Below are 16529 nucleotides of genomic sequence, written 5' to 3' on the forward strand. Positions count from 1 at the left end.
TGAAATCAAGTGCCAAGAGGAAAGCCCTACACATATTGTATAGGAGAGAATGAGACTCAAGAAAGATCAAAATGTGCCAACTTCCAAGTTGTGCAAGTGTTAGCTGGTTGTATACCGTGCAAGAAACCGTGATCTTGTTTCCAAGATCTACAAGTAAGAACTGGTTTATGTGTAGCGGAGGAGCTTGCTCCTTGTCAATAATATAACTCCACAAGGGGGGCGACTAGCCCATCTTCCAGTCCCTAGTGTGTTACCAATTTCTCTACCTCTCTCTCTCTACATCTTTCTTTTCTCTCATTTATTCTCCCTCTATGCCAACATAATATTTGCCATATATATTTTATATACCGTGCAAGAAACCGTGATCTTGTTTCCAAGATCTACAAGTAAGAACTGGCTTATGTGTAGCGGATATAACTCCACAAGGGGGGCGACTAGCCCATCTTCCAGTCCCTAGTGTGTTGCCAATTTCTCTACCTCTCTCTCTCTACATCTTTCTTTTCTCTCATCTATTCTCCCTCTATGCCAACATAATATTCGCCATATATATTTTAAGTATATAAGAAAGTCGAGTGTGTATCTCGGATTTTATAGCACTTTTGGCTAAAGTGCATTATTTATGGTTACAAAATAAACTTGGATTGATTTCCAAAACCAATCTTAGTCACATATTCAAAAAGTCACAATGCTCTTGTTATAGCCTCGTGTGCAGCTAAAAGTTGACTCATGTGTGGATTTTTGAATTGACTATTCAACTAGCCACGGCCCTCATGTGTGTGGCCTTTCATCATAGCATCAAGTTCCATCGAAGCACTTGCCAAGTCCTCTCTTTGATCTCATGCATGACTATATATTGGGCATATGCTTGTCGCATGGTTTATATATTTTAAAATTTGAAACACTACACTTGACAATGATATTATCACAAAAATCATAAACATAAGATTCCACCATTGTGCTACAATGAGAATTTAATGATGGGTGATACATAATTCCTTTTGTTTATAGGCTTCTAGAGGGGACAGATATTATGTCGAATGTAGTGTTGCATGTGAGAAGGTAAGGGTAATTGCACTCACAACTTGTGCCTAATGTTCCACATTTAACTTCAATGCAAAGAATGGTAGCTAGATTAGATGTATGGAAGTCACTACTAATGCAACTAATGGACCTTATTCTATTCAAAACTTTGTAAAGGAAAGGAGGTGGAGTAAATTTACCCAAAATTCCACATATTTAGGAATACAACCACAACCTAGGGTCTACCATCCATGGTTTCTTGATACATATTGTCATATACTTGATGCCTATTTAAGAGGCCCTATTATTATTGATTAGTTTTTGCGATTTCTAACTTCATTTCTCTTGTTCAAACCTAGTTACTCTCATAATGAAGCATTTGTCCATAGATATTCATTAGGTCCATGCATTTCATCACCAAATAGGGCTCATTGAATGTTATTAAGGGCATAATATATGTATGCTACACTATCCATTGTTAGGTGTAGCCCTTGCATATGGTTTGCATGGCAACTTGCAAATGAGGACCATTCATTTGGAGGATATCATCATTTAGCTTGTCTGCCCAATAACAAAGAGGCTAACCATAATAACCAAATTTCTATATCAAACAAGTGGTAGGGATAAGAGGACTAGAGATGATGAGATATATATGATGAATCAATATGCATCCATATGATGGCAACATCAATCTACTTCTCCTTTCTCTAATTTTGTCTTACACTGCCATAAAGCAACCACATTTGCCATGAATGTGTAGGCACAAAAGAGGCTTACACTGTATGTAAGTGGGTGTAAATTCATATAAGAATGTTCCCATTCCCTCCAAATTGCACCAATTACTAAGCAAAGCATTGCCCCTAGGGCAAACTAGGGGCAATGCTAAATGCTAATAAAGTAAACCAATCAAATCATTGATCCTCATCTTGTTTATAAAAAAATGTGCATAGTATCTTGCCCAATGGAGAGATTGAATGGTTGGAACTAATGTGAGCTATACTCACCTCTTGTAATTGAATGCTTTCAAGATTATGTGAATAAATGATTGGATTGGTTGAGTCACTTCATATGCATGATGCACACCTTTGTGATCTATATTTTGTGCCAACAACAAGTGCATGAATTATAGTTTGAAACAAATGTTATGTCTACCATCTTAAAAAACAATTTCTAGAAACCCATGGATGTTCTATTTTGATGGTAAAAAACTAGTGAACAACATTGTGATTAGAGATAATCACTTTGTACTTTTCTACATCCTTTTGAATAATAATGATATCTAACATCATATTTTTCTTATGTTGGCCTATTCTCAATTTATATGATGGTAGAAAAACTTGCATTGACCCACTGCATTAATACTATTGACATTGCAATTGGAGAATGCTTGTATCATGAATATCACTTAGATGGTAGAGTCCAAAATTCCTATTGTGGTAAATTGCAATTGGAGATTGTTTGTGTCATGATTATCACTTGGGTGGTAGAGTGCCTTTAGATATAACATATGCACCACCAATTGAATTGTGTGGTTGTGTGTACATATTAGCCAACTGGTATATTTTCTCATGCTCAGAGTTCTATGTTCTCTAAGGCATTACAAAGAGTTGTAGTCTCATTACTCATAAAGCATAGGCAATTCTTCAACAATCTATAGGGTTTGTCAAGATTTTCTCCCTCGTTACATACATTGTTAGCTCTGTAAAAAAGTGAATTTTGTTACAATCTCTTTAAAGTTATAAATAGTGCAATGCAAGTAACCTACTATAATAACAAGGTACTACTGTTTATATTCTATTATAGCCACCTAAAGTGATGAGCACAACTTTGTGTAATGTTTAATTGCCTCACATGAATGAGGGATATTATATCTTGTGCTTCTATGAAATACACAATGGGTCATTGTCACATGTGCAAAAGGGATGCTTATGTATGTCTCAACAATGTTTCCTTTCTTAGAAGCAAATTGTCTTATGCATGATAGGTAGCTCTTGTCCAAAATTATTATTTGTGTTTTGATTGAAAGACAATGCTCATTTGCAATTTGTACGCTTGTTCCCAACCTCTTCCAAATTGACCATGGTAATAAGTAAACATGGTTCTAAGTTCATGGTTTGTTTTTGCTAAGACTATGACAAAATAGAATTTTGTATACATGGTTCTAAGTTCATAGTTTGTCTTTGCTAATACTATGACTAAATAGAATTTTGATATACCAAAAGCCATGGCCTTTTTCGTCTCAAGTTGATACAAAAAAAATTTAGTGATGGTTGCATCTTGAATACTAATTGCAAAAAGAGATTGGAAAAAAAGTAAGCAATATCATATATTAGCTTTTCTTGAACATATCTAATGGTGTTTTCACATTTTGATATTATTGGTTTGATATCTTTAAGAGCTCCCCACACATGCAATAATGAGGAAGCATTATAAAATTGTTATTTTATGCTTGGTGCATTCACTTTCATTGGAAAATAACACAAACATTATTTCCATTTACTACAATTGTGGAATGAATATGTATCTTGCTGCATCAAAGCTCTAGTAAATTGGATATTTGTAATGTGACTAGCCCTTTCATTCCAAACCCATGTTTAAGTGTTAGGTCTTAAAACTACTCAAATTAATGTGTTAGTTCTTGTGAACATCCCAATCAATGCTCTGAAGCCATCAAGGATAAGATGATGCAAATGACTAGCGAGACTTACTATATCTTACAAGGAAACATGTAGCTTAACAAGTAACCTAAACCTCATTTCATGTTGTCTCACTTAGATCTAACAAAATGATACAAAGTTATAAACTTAGTCTATACAAGTAGTCATATTTCAACCATTGCAAAATAAGGCATAACCATTAGTGTGGTCCACTTAGCTCTAACTCATTCGAGCTCAAAGCTCCTAGCATATTCAATAAAAATTAAGAGGCAAATATTACTCAAATAATCAAGTCCATGTATCCATAAGATGATGTTATCAAGGTAGTTGCACTCCCACTTTCCAAGCATGCACTTGAAAATGGCATTTTTCAAATAGGCACATGTCACATGTTCCTCGAAGTAGCAATATGGAATAGAATCAACTAGTCATAGAAAAGCATTTGATTGCAAAAATATTTGATAATTAAAATCACTGGTCTAGTAGAGCTTGTATTTCATTATTAATCTGGAAAATTGACTTTCAACCAATCACCCTAGTTGTTTGGAATCCTAAGAAGGACTATAAAACCTTATCTTTATAGCAACTTATGAGACTTGATCAACTTGAAGCCCCCTCAAGTTCTACTTCTTGATCCCAATGTTGTTGGAGAATGTCTAGTCTCAAAAGGTGAGTTCTAAGTATGTATGATCTTGAGTGTGTCACAATAGGTTACTTTACTCTAAGTGGGACCATACACCCGTATGTTCAAAGCAACTTGCAATACTTAAATAGCTTATAGCCCACCTCACATTCTACCATTTGATCCCTATGCTACCAAATAGATGAATTGCAATTTCATGAGGTGGACTTTGTTTATTAGACGAGCTTGAGCGCATAGAAAACTACTACCATGGTTTGCTACATGAATGTTAGCATAGAAGATTTAGGATGTGATTAGGGATGCACTAGCCATTTCTTATTTACACTTTTCATAGCCTTATTTGATGTCTTTAACCCATTCAAACACCAAAACATTTTCATGAGAAATCATGCTCAGTCAACTTTTTATGAAAAAGGAAAAAGAAGAGGAAAGCAAGATGCCCTTATGGTAAATGTGTTTTACTCAACTCAACATTGTATAGGTTGTTATATGATCCCTCATTAGCAAACCACTTTGAAACTTGATCAATCATAAGCAAGGGGTAATGGTTCTAATATAAGCCATGTTTAGCTCCAATTCTATGATATTTACATTGTCCATGACCATAATTATAGTTAAAGTCTGATGTGCATGACCTATTTCATTAGTGAAGGTGGTCTTAACTAAATTTAATAGCTCTTCCTTAATTCCTAGGCCTTTAACTTAATAATCAATATGCTTCTAGGTCTTATGATGATGGTCTCAACTTCACACATTTACATAGAGAAATTGTATGCTTGCATATTTCCAATCTTATCCCTTACCAATATATGAAAATCCTTGAATAGTCTACAATCCAAGGAAAGGCCAAAGGAGGTTGGATATGTTAGATTTGGCTCACCTTGAGTCAATATGTTTGTTGGATTTAGGCTTGTAGGAGTGCATACCCACAACATAGAGCAAAAGAAGCTTGCGAGAGCATAATACAAAGTGTATCGAGAGGTGTCAACAGAGAAGATTCACAAGACTAAGCATGTCGTAAAGTGAATATGCACAAATAAAGGGTCGAGGGAAAAAAAGTGCCTTGGTGTACATTCGTCACTACAAAAATATGGTAACAAATTCCCATTAGGAGTGATATGGTGAGCAATAGCTAGCACTCATGTATGGGGAAGTACCAAGCTCGATGGACTACATCAATCCACAAATGGGAGTTAGAGCAAAGCTTTGTAGAAAGCTTCAAACTTCTCACAAGGCTAAGCCTCTATGAAAATATTTGCAAGGTTCTAATGTTGACACATAGGCCAAACTAATCTCTCTTATAGAAAGTCTCTACTTGACATAATGATAATGCTCCTCAATATACTTGTACATGCATAAAACACTAGATTTTGTGCAAGTACCAATGCACTCTGACTCTTAGTGAAGATGGTGGTGGCAAATGATAGTCCAATGCCCAAATCGGCCAAATTGCGTTTGAGCCAAACACATTAAACCATAGCTATGAGAGCTACCTTGTACTCAGCCTCACAACTAGAAGTGGCCACATTGGGCTATTTCATGCTCAACCAAATATGCATGAATTATCAAGTATGAAGCAAAAACCACTCATGGATATATGAGTGTAAGACTAGCCTAGATTAGGGTATAGGGATGCCAAGTGATGAGCACAAAGGTATATGGGTCAGTGTCAAAGGATGAGTGATCAATGTGAATAGACTATGGGTCAAAGGATGGGTGATATGTGTGAATGGACTAAAGGTACTCAATATAGAGTCCATGGATTTACATAAAGATACCAATATGGTGGTAAAAAAGACTATTTGCTTGAGTGGCTAGAAGGTTAACTGAGCTTTTTTGAACTTTGGTTCTTGCAAGAGGCCATGGCTTTCGCATGTGCATGACATCATATAAGCCCACAATGGATAGTTGTTTACATCCTGCTTGTTCTCAATAGCTAACATATGGAATATATCGTGATTTCTAGCCATGGTCATTGACTATAGTTAATGAAAAAGCTACCTATGTAGAGGAAAATATGCACAAAACCAACCTGTATTATGCAACAGAGTATAAAAGAGATTATATGGGCTCTTACTTGTTCAATTGACATTGTTAAATGTTATACAAAAAACGATGAAATAACTTAGATAGTACTACAAGAGTGCAAATGGAGGTAAAAACAAACCTTAATCAAAACCTCATCCCAATTTGAGAAAATCAAGCAAAGGGTGTTGAGGACATTGACCAAGAGGTTGAAGCCTACTCTAATACCAATTGTTGGATTTAGGAATGAAGGCAAAAATCTCTTCAATTTTTCATTTATGTTTCCAAGTTCCCCCTTTGTGGTTTATCCAAAATAAACCAAAACAACATCAAATTAATCATAGAATCATATTTGTACAATATTGTTATGCTTGTTTTTAAATCATTTTTGTACTATGCTATCGTATGTTTAGGTAGTAACATCATGTTTACAAACAAGAAGAGTGTGTGTCAGGATATCATCCTATGGAGAAAGAGAGAGAAACTAAGAAAATGAAGATAGAGACTTACCTTGCCCACTTGCCTAAGGTTCTAAGATCTTGCATGATGCCTAGAGGAAAGGAGATGGAGTTTTGAGTCTCTTTTTATCACACATGCACACACGCACACACGCACGCACGCACGCACGCACGCACGCACACACACACACACACACACACACACACACACACACACACACACACACACACACACACACACACACACACACACACACGTACACACAGGTAAGGAATATAGAGTCTCTTTGTAAGAAAAGGTTGGGCAAGGAAGATGTTTGAACATTTAAAGAAGCTATATTATGATGATATTCTTCTCGTATTCGGCAACTCCTACTTGCACAATAGCAACATATATTGGCAACATGACTTGTGTTTGTGTATAAAGTGTTGGACTCTAATATTAAACATATGAACGACCATTCTTCCCATGATACAAAGTAATAGTGATATCATATGACATGGCTAAACTAAAAGCATTAGTGCTCTCAATCTTCATGAGATATTAGAGTATTACATTTATGATTTTATTCATGCTTGGATCTAGGTTTCTTGTTGTCATTCTTAGTTCAACATTTCTATAATGAGAAATAAAACTAAGCATAAGCATTAACTCCGTCTCCTTATCCATAATAATTTGCCAATACTCATCCATGAATGCATCAATATACTTAGCATGCTCTTTACTAGTAGTGTGTCCACTACATGTCAACCTATCAACTAGATATGTGATCGTCTGAGAGCTCCTCACTTTTAGGATGCTTGATTCTACTCTCTTTTGAGGAGATATCATATATGTACCTACTTTTGCTTGCTCTAAATTAGGCATGCTCAATTCCTTGTCCAAACTATGATTGCAAATGAATCATAACTACAATTTAATTATGCAATAGCATCCTCAATCCCTTTCTCTTTCCCTTCATCTCTTCATTTGATTGACATGTTTGTGTGAGTGGACATAGATGCACCATTTCTCAATATGCAAGTCTTGAGATGGAAGCAATGGTGGGATGTGAGGTAGAAGCTATGGAGTGCAAGAGGGTTGAGAGAGAGAAGAATATGAGAGAGTTATGTGGGTACAAAATGAATGGTGTCCTTATTATTTGTAATCTTCACTTATTTATGATTGTACGTTACAATACAAGGGGTGCCTGCCCGACTATATGCCATTGGCCTTTACCCAATAACCTTCCACTTAAAGGATGATGTACCTTTATGGGAGTATAAAAAGAAAGTGAAAACACTATCCAATGGCCATCAACACTTTGCAAATGTTTAAAGCATTCGTAAGGTAAACTCTTCATGAGAATATCTACATGGTTATCATCTATATGCATCTTGAAAAGTTCAATGTGCTTTTCTCAATAACCTCCCTCATGAAGTGATATTTCATCTCAATGTTCTTTATCTTTGTATGAAAGATAGGATTATATGCCAATCGAATGGAACTCTAATTATCATGGTGCAATGTAGGCATCTCATCTGTAATGTCCAAATCTCCCACTAGATGAATAAACCATTTAGATTCCTTATAGACCTAAGCCATATAGATTCCTTGTAGGCCTTAGTAGTTGCAACATACTTTGCCTTAGTGGTAGATAAAGATGTTTTGGTTGGAATTGAGAGATCCAAAAGACTACACCATCTATAAAAGTGAGAATAAGACCTATACTAGACCTCTTAGAGTCTACACTCCCTCAAAATTAGCATCTACATATCCAAGAACATATGCATCATTCCCTCTAAAGCATATGCATATCAACCTAGTGCCATTAAAGTATCTCATGATTACTGCCTCCCAATGCTTCTTACAAAGGTTTTCCATATGGATGCTAGCCACTCTCACTGCATAGGCAATGTTTGGACATGTAGCAGCCATGACATACATTAAGACACCAATTAGGATGCATACAAAACCTCAAAGACATGACCTATAGTACACCTCTTAGAGTCTACACTCCTTGCAAAATTAGCATCTACATATCCAAGAACAAAGGCATCATTCCCTTTGAAGAATATGCACATAGATCTAATGGTTTTCAAGTATCTCATGACACTCTTTACTTCCTCCCAATGCTTCTTGCAAGCAAGGTTGCCATATACATGATGACCACTCCCATTGCATAGGCAATGGACGTGTAGCAACCATGGCATACATCAAGATACCAATTGATAGTCTTCCCGCCCTCCATATTAAAATACTCCAATACCTTTCTAACATATTCCTTTTGAGACAAATAGAGTATCTTTTTGTCTCAATATCGCATAATGTGCATGCCAAGAATGTTGTTTACCGCAACACAGAGGAGCAGGAAATGGAGCAAAGGAGCGAAAAAATGGAAGAAGGAGATAACCGAAAGGGCACAGGACAAAGGAAGGAAAAGGCGCCCCGGATGGAGGTCAGACCCTGAAAATTTTGAATGACGACCTCTCCAGAAGGCCTCATTGTCACCTCGAGAAAAGAAAAGAGTAAAAGCGTGCCATTAAATGTAAAGGCGCTCCCGAATCCTTGTAAAAGAGTGGCGGGCTCACTCCTGTGCAAATTGTATGCATTAGTTGGGAATGGGATAAGTTAGAACGATGGGAAATAGGAAAAGAGGGCCTAGGCTAATGGCCGGCCATGTAAAAAGTGGGGATGACCGTCCAAAAAGTAGGGCATGTATATAAAGTTCAAAAGTGAATGAGAAGCTCATTCTTGTGTGTGGCCAAAGCTTCTTCTTATTCTTCTCTTGTTTCTTGCCTTCTTGCTTGTGCTTGAGTGAGGGATTGAGGGAGTGTGAGGGAGTGAGAGTGAGGGATCGAGGAGAAGAAGCTCCCCATCTTCTCTCTTCATCTTCCCTTCTTCTCTTCTCTCCTCTTCTCTTGCGTGGCTATGGAGGATGGAGCTTGATGGAGAGGGCCTGAGGTTGCTTGAGCTTGCCACAAGGATCGTGGAACTACCGGAGTGCGAGAGAGAGGAGGGAACTCGATTGAGCATCAAGGTAAGCTCACTACACCCGTAAGGTAGGCATTGCGCGTCGGCTATGTGAGAGGTAGCCATGGCCGCTAGGCTTGAAACACTTGATCAGTAAAGCGGTCCGTAGGTCTCGGGGTAAAGCTCCGTAGCTCCCCTTCATTTTGGTTCTGTTGCCGGGACCAATGGAATCGAGCCTTGAGCGCCGCGTGTATCGAATTGAGCATAGAAGTAGGGTTTGCAGCCTGAACCGGTGCTCGAGATAAGAGATTTAGGAGGTTTTAATCCTTGGAGCAAGTAAGTATTTTGATTTGTTGTTGAATATTAGAGTATGACCATCCATCTCCATCTCTGTTTTTGATTTTTTTTGCATTAGGTTAAGATTAGGATAGGAAAAAGAAAGAAAACAGAAGGGTTTTGCTACTGCTGGAAACAGGGAAATAGGGGCACAGATTCAGATTTCTGGCTAGAAGAGTATGAGGGATTAATTTTTGAGGTTACAACAGGCTAGGATGGGGCAATAAGAGACTGAGGGAACCAAGAAACACCACATTTGACATTCTGCCTTTTGAGAAGAGAGTGAGCTTGAGAGTCAGGGAGAGAGAGAGAGAGAGTGAGTGAGAAAGCAGCGGGTAGATCATTGAAGTACTGATCGATTGAAGTGCCACATTGATTCCAGGTATGCCTAGCAATTCCTTGCATTATTTTGCACCTATTTGGAAGGCACGGGATGATTCTAGGGAGTAGGCATTGACCTTGAAGCATCGCGCGCAACCCGCAGACCATCGTCTGCACTGTCGAACCAGTCCGTCCGACCCCCATAATAGGACTACCCGGTTTCTAGAGTCGGACCGACGACTCCAAAAATCGGACCACTTTTTTAATTCGACTGCTATAATCGGACCACCCCGTCCAACTGCTATAATTGGAGCCAGTGTTAAAATCGGACCACATGTTCTAGTCCCAAATTTGGACCACTCGACCCATCGCAGTAGTCGGACCCCCCTGTTCGACTAGGGAAATTAGACCAAAGTAAAATTTGACCACCCTGATCGAGTCTCAAATCGGATCAACTGCGATAATCAAACAACTTTTCTTATTGTGAAAATCGGAACAGAGCGTTCGATTCCCAAAATCGGACCAACCTGTCCGATTCCCAGAATCGGACCACTTCACCAAAACTTGAAATAGAGGGTTTTTAAACCTGCCCTACAGTCCTAGCCACCTTGTTCACATCTCTAACCCCCCAATCTAGCCCTTAGAAGCCATAGGCCAGACAGGATAACCGAGCATTCACCCCGAACGGCTAGACACTGAGCAGACCAAATTTAGAATTTGACTTGACTTTCAGTGACCAACCAACCAACCCTGAAGCAGAATAGAGAACGCAGCATAAACTTTCAGTAAAGCCTTAGATAAGCCAGAACCCACGCTTAGAGCCATATTAGGTTACGAATGTGAGGGGTAGAGTGGAGTTTGCATTGAGCATGTCTTGCATCCGCACCTCACTTTCGATTTCATCACCAAAGGTGTGTTAGATATAATCAATGCCCCACCCTCATTAGGTGCTACCAATGATCCATGGTGCTCAAAGTTGTAAGGCCCCCATTATGAGGAGAAGCCAAATGTGAGCCCAGACATTGGTTGAGTCCTGACTTGTATATCAGATGAGGTCTATGTGACTGGATGGCAAAAAGGTGACCATTGTGGGTCTAATCTTTGGGTTAGACAAAGTGGTTAAGCTGGTAGCAACTCGAGGCGCATTGCATCGAGTTGCGGGGTAAGGGAGTTAAAAGGGGCCCCTATTGTGGGGTCTGGGGGCTGCAGAAGCGGCCCCTGGCGCTGGCCCCCTGGCGGGAATCCGGGGACAGCGCCCCCAGCCCAATGGTAAAGGGAATATTCCCTGGCCGACTAGTGAAGGCTTAATATGGTAGGTCGGTCAGGCCAACCTCACGGCCTTCGTAGGCTATAAAAGCTAAACCCCTTCATAGCCATCGATCACTTATCTTTCACCCAGTCAGAGTTGTTGTTCCAGCTAGCCTTAAGCTCTTCACCTATCTTCTGTCTAGATCGCATCTAAGCTTCACACAGTGGAAGCGCACGGGTGGACAGAGCCATCTTTGTATCAGTTGTTTGGAGTTAAAGAATTTACTGATTCTCCTCTTATCTATTGTGTACTCTCTATCTCTTTCTCAGATTCTGTTCGCTGCGCCGTGTAATATTTTACATGCAAGAGGTGGTGCTGTTGTACCGGCTATTCAAACACAAAGGATTCGTCCACCAACCTTCAGCGAAGGCAAGTTAGATGGTACAAACTACACATTGTGGAAGTTCAAAATTACAACTATCCTTGATTCTTATGAACTTTTAGAGACTGTGCTGGGGACTGATGCAGAACCACAGCCTACCCCCGACCCATCAAATCCTAGTATGATGATTCCTCCAAATGCAGATCTTCTACGAGCTTGGAAACGAAGGAATGCAGATGCATTGTGTGCCTTAGTTACAAGCTGTTCTGACAGTGTTCTGACTTTGATTCAGCATACAACCAAAGCGTCAGAGGCTTGGAATGTACTAAGGAGTCAGTATGAAACACGAAACCAAACAAGGATTCAAAACTTGGAGAATCAACTAGCAGCGGAGAAGTTTGCTGAAGGAGAGACGGTTGAAGCATTCATCACTCGGATTAAGAATCTGTGCGACCAGATGGTTGGCGCTGGGATACAAAAGACTAGCGAAGAGCTAGCTCGGAGGTGTCTTCGAATTTGTCCACAAAAGTTTGATGGACTAGTAACTGCCCTTAATACTCAGGTGAGACCTCAAGCTTTGACTTTTGAGGAGTTTTGTGCATTATTAATGGAGGAGGAGTTGAGTCTGAAAGCCCGAGAAGGAAGCAACAATGGAGATGCTGCATTCTCTACCAATGCAAAAGGCAAAGATGGTTCTTCCACAAAAAATGATAGTGACAAAAAGAAGAAGGGCGGAAAGAAGAAGTTTCAAGGAGAGTGCTTCTACTGCAAGAAGAAAGGACATGCAATTGCAGATTGCCGTGTCAAGAAGGCAGATGAAAAGAATGGTACCGTTAAAAGTAAAGGGAAAGAGACAGCCAATACGGCTAAAGCAGAGTTGGAATTATTCATGGCGACCATTGAGGAAGTGTGCTCCTCGGCGCAAGAAGAATCTACCACTGACTCATGGGTGTTGGATAGTGGGGCCCCCCGTCACATGACCAACAAGAAAGGTCTATACAGTTCTATGCAGCCTCTATAAGAATCCATCACTGTGATGGTTGGAAATGATGCTAAATGCCCTGCTACGGGCACAAGTACTATTTCTTTTGTTGCTGCAAATGGTGAAGTCAAAAAGCTTTCAAATGTGCTGTATGTTCCCAAAATCAGGAGAAATCTCTTATCAGTTGCTACCATAACTGATCTTGGTCATGAAGTAAGGTTCAAGAAGACAGGTGCAAAAATTCTTGATAGTGGTGGCATAATTGTTGGCAAAGGAGAAAGAAGGAACAACCTGTATGAGCTAAGTGCTCTTATAGCCACCGTTGGAGTGGGCACAAGTAAGCTTTGGCATGAAAGGTTTGGACACATCAGATTTGCAGTGTTGAAGGAGATGCAAAAGCAAGGTATGGTTGCTCACCTACCTACAATAACTGAATTGAAGGAACCATGTGAAGCTTGTATGATGGGCAAGCAACAGAGAAAGGCATTTCCACAAGAAAGCAAGAATAGAGCACAGGCTCCTCTAGAGTTGGTGCATGCTGATTTGTGTGGTAAGATGCCTACACAGGCCTTGGGGGGATCTTCTTATTTTATGTTGATTGTCGACGACTACAGTAGGAAGATGTGGGTGTACTTCCTTCGTGATAAGGCTCAAGCTTTTGGTAAGTTTAAAGAATGGCTAAAACTTGTTGAGAATGAAACAGGGAAAAGTGTGAAGAAATTTAGAATAGATGGTGGTGGTGAGTTCAACTCAAAGGAGTTTGAAGGCTTTTGCAAGAGCAAAGGGATCAAGCATCAATTGACGACGCCTCACACACCTCAGCAGAACGGTGTTGTGGAACGCAGGAATCGCACCATTGTGGAGATGGCAAGATGCATGCTAAAGGGCAAGGGATTGCCTAACCATTTTTGGGCTGAAGTAGTTAATATTGTAGTCTACATTCTAAATCGGAGCTACACAAAGGCTCTCAAGGGAAAAACACCTCATGAGGCTTACACTGGTAATAAACCATTTGTCTCACACTTCATAATTTTTGGATGTGAATGTTATGCACATGTTCCAGATGAGAAGAGAAACAAGTTAAAACCAAAAAGTAGAAAATGTATCTTCTTGGGTTATAGTGATGAGCAGAAGGCTTACAAATTATATGACCAAGAGGCAAAGAAGATCATCACGAGCTGTGATGTGGTGTTCAAGGAGGAGCCGCATATAGTGGAGGAGGAGAAGGCAAGTTCTTCCACTTTATCATCAAGCGAAGAAGTAGTCCACTATGAACCTGTCCCGAGAGCTATCCCTACCCTTAAGGAGGAGGAAGCATCATCTTCAGATGATGAGGAAAAAGTTCACCAACATGACATCACCCCACCGGAAAAGCCATTGCCGCACTGGGTGAAGCAGGTCTATGACCACAATAATCCTATGCCTGCATCTGTTGAGGAGAAGGCAGATGGACCAAGGAGGTCTCAGAGAATAAAGGAGTAAAGGAGGGCTTTTGCTCACATAGTCAATATGGCCTTGATGGTTGAGATTATGGGAGAAGTAAAGGAGCCAACTGACTTAGAAGAAGCACTTGTAGATCCATCATGGAAGGCTACTATGCAAGCGGAGTATGACAGCATAATGAAGAATGACACTTGGGAGCTAGTGGATCGACCAGCAAAGCGGAAGGTTATTGGCACCAAGTGGATCTGGAATGTAAAGTACAAGGCTGATGGTACCTTAGAAAAGTACAAAGCTAGACTGGTTGCCCAAGGATTTTCACAAGTTGAAGGGTTTGATTTTCAAGAGTCATTTGCCCCAACTGCCAGAATGACCACTATTCGCACGGTACTTGCAGTGGCTGCCCACAAGAAGTGGCCAGTGTACCAAATGGGTGTTAAGTCAACATTCTTAAATGGTGACCTCAAGGAGGAGGTGTACGTGGCTCAGCCACCAGGGTTTGAGGCCCCCCATTCTGAGAACAAAGTGTGTAAGCTGAAGAAGGCATTGTATGGGCTGAAACAAGCCCCTAGAGCATGGTACCAGCGGATAGATAAGTTCTTTTTAAACCTAAACTTCAAAAGGCACTATTGTTTGGGGATTGAAGTCTGGCAAGAGCCAGGAAAGATCTTCATCTCTCAGAAGAAGTATGCATGGAAGATCTTGAAGACATTTGGAATGACCGAGTGCAAGGAGATAGCTACACTATGGAGGTGAATACAAAGTTATCCGTTGAGGATACATAAGCACTAGCAGACATTGGGAGGTACAGGAGGTTGGTCGGCAGTCTGATCTACTTGTGTAACACCAGACCAGATATCAGTTTTGCTGTTGGTGTTTTGAGCAGGTTCTCAAACGAACCTCATGAGAGTCATTGGAAGGTTGGGATGCGGGTGCACAGATACTTGAAGAAAACTCTTGACTATGGTATCACATACAGTTTCGGAACTTCTCTTGTGGGGAACTGTGACTCAGATTGTGCAGGAGACATTGATTCCAGGAAGTCAGTTTCTGGTTATTGTTTCTCTTTGGGTTCAGGAAATTTCTCTTGGATTAGTAAGAAGCAGCCACCAACAGTTGCATTGTCTTCTACCGAAGCAGAGTACAAGGCAGCTTGTTTTGCTGCATGTGAAGCCGTATGGTTGAGAAGGATTCTATGGCATATGGGAGTGCAAGATGAAGAACCAATTGTGCTGAGATGTGATAATTAGAGTTGCATCGCCATTGCCAAAAATCCAGTGTTTCATGCACGCACCAAGCATATAGAGATCCAGTATCACTATGTGCATGATTTGATGGAGGATGGGATAGTGGAACTGGTCTACTGTCCAACAGAGGAGAATGGAGCGGATATCTTCACCAAAGCACTTACGAAGGATTTGCTTCAAGTTCATCTTCAGAGACTCGGCATTGGCCTGAGGAGATAGTTCACCTATGGGTGGACATTGAGGGGGAGTGTTAGATATGATCAATGCCCCACCCTTATTAGGTGCTACCAAAGATCCATGGTGCTCAAAGTTGTAAGGCCCCCATTATGAGGAGAAGCCAAATGTGAGCCCGGACATTGGTTGAGTCTTGACTTGTATATCAGATGAGAACTATGTGACCGGATGGCAAAAAGGTGACCGTTGTGGGTCTAATCTTTGGGTTAGATGGAGTGGTTAAGCTGGTAGCAACTCGAGGCGCATTGCATCGAGTTGCGAGATAAAGGAGTTAAAAAGGGCCCCTACTGTGGGGTCGGGGGGTTGCAGAAGCAGCCCCTGATTGGAGGGGTCCCAGGGGGGCCAGCAGCCCCCCTGGCGGGGGTCTCGGGGCAGCGCCCCCAGCCCGATGGTAAAGGGAATATTCCCTGGCCGACTAGTGGAGGCTTATATGGTAGGTTGGTCAGGCCAACCTCACGACCTTCGCAGGCTATAAAAGCTAAACCCCTTCATAGCCATCGATCACTTATCTTTCACCCAGTCAGAGTTGTTGTTCCAGCTAGCCTTAAGCTCTTCACCTATCTTCTGTCTAGATCGCATCTA

This window comes from Lygodium microphyllum, chromosome 28, assembly GCF_053477565.2.
Source record: "Lygodium microphyllum isolate KBCC chromosome 28, Lygodium_microphyllum_v1.1.10, whole genome shotgun sequence".
Classification (NCBI taxonomy): domain Eukaryota; kingdom Viridiplantae; phylum Streptophyta; class Polypodiopsida; order Schizaeales; family Lygodiaceae; genus Lygodium; species Lygodium microphyllum.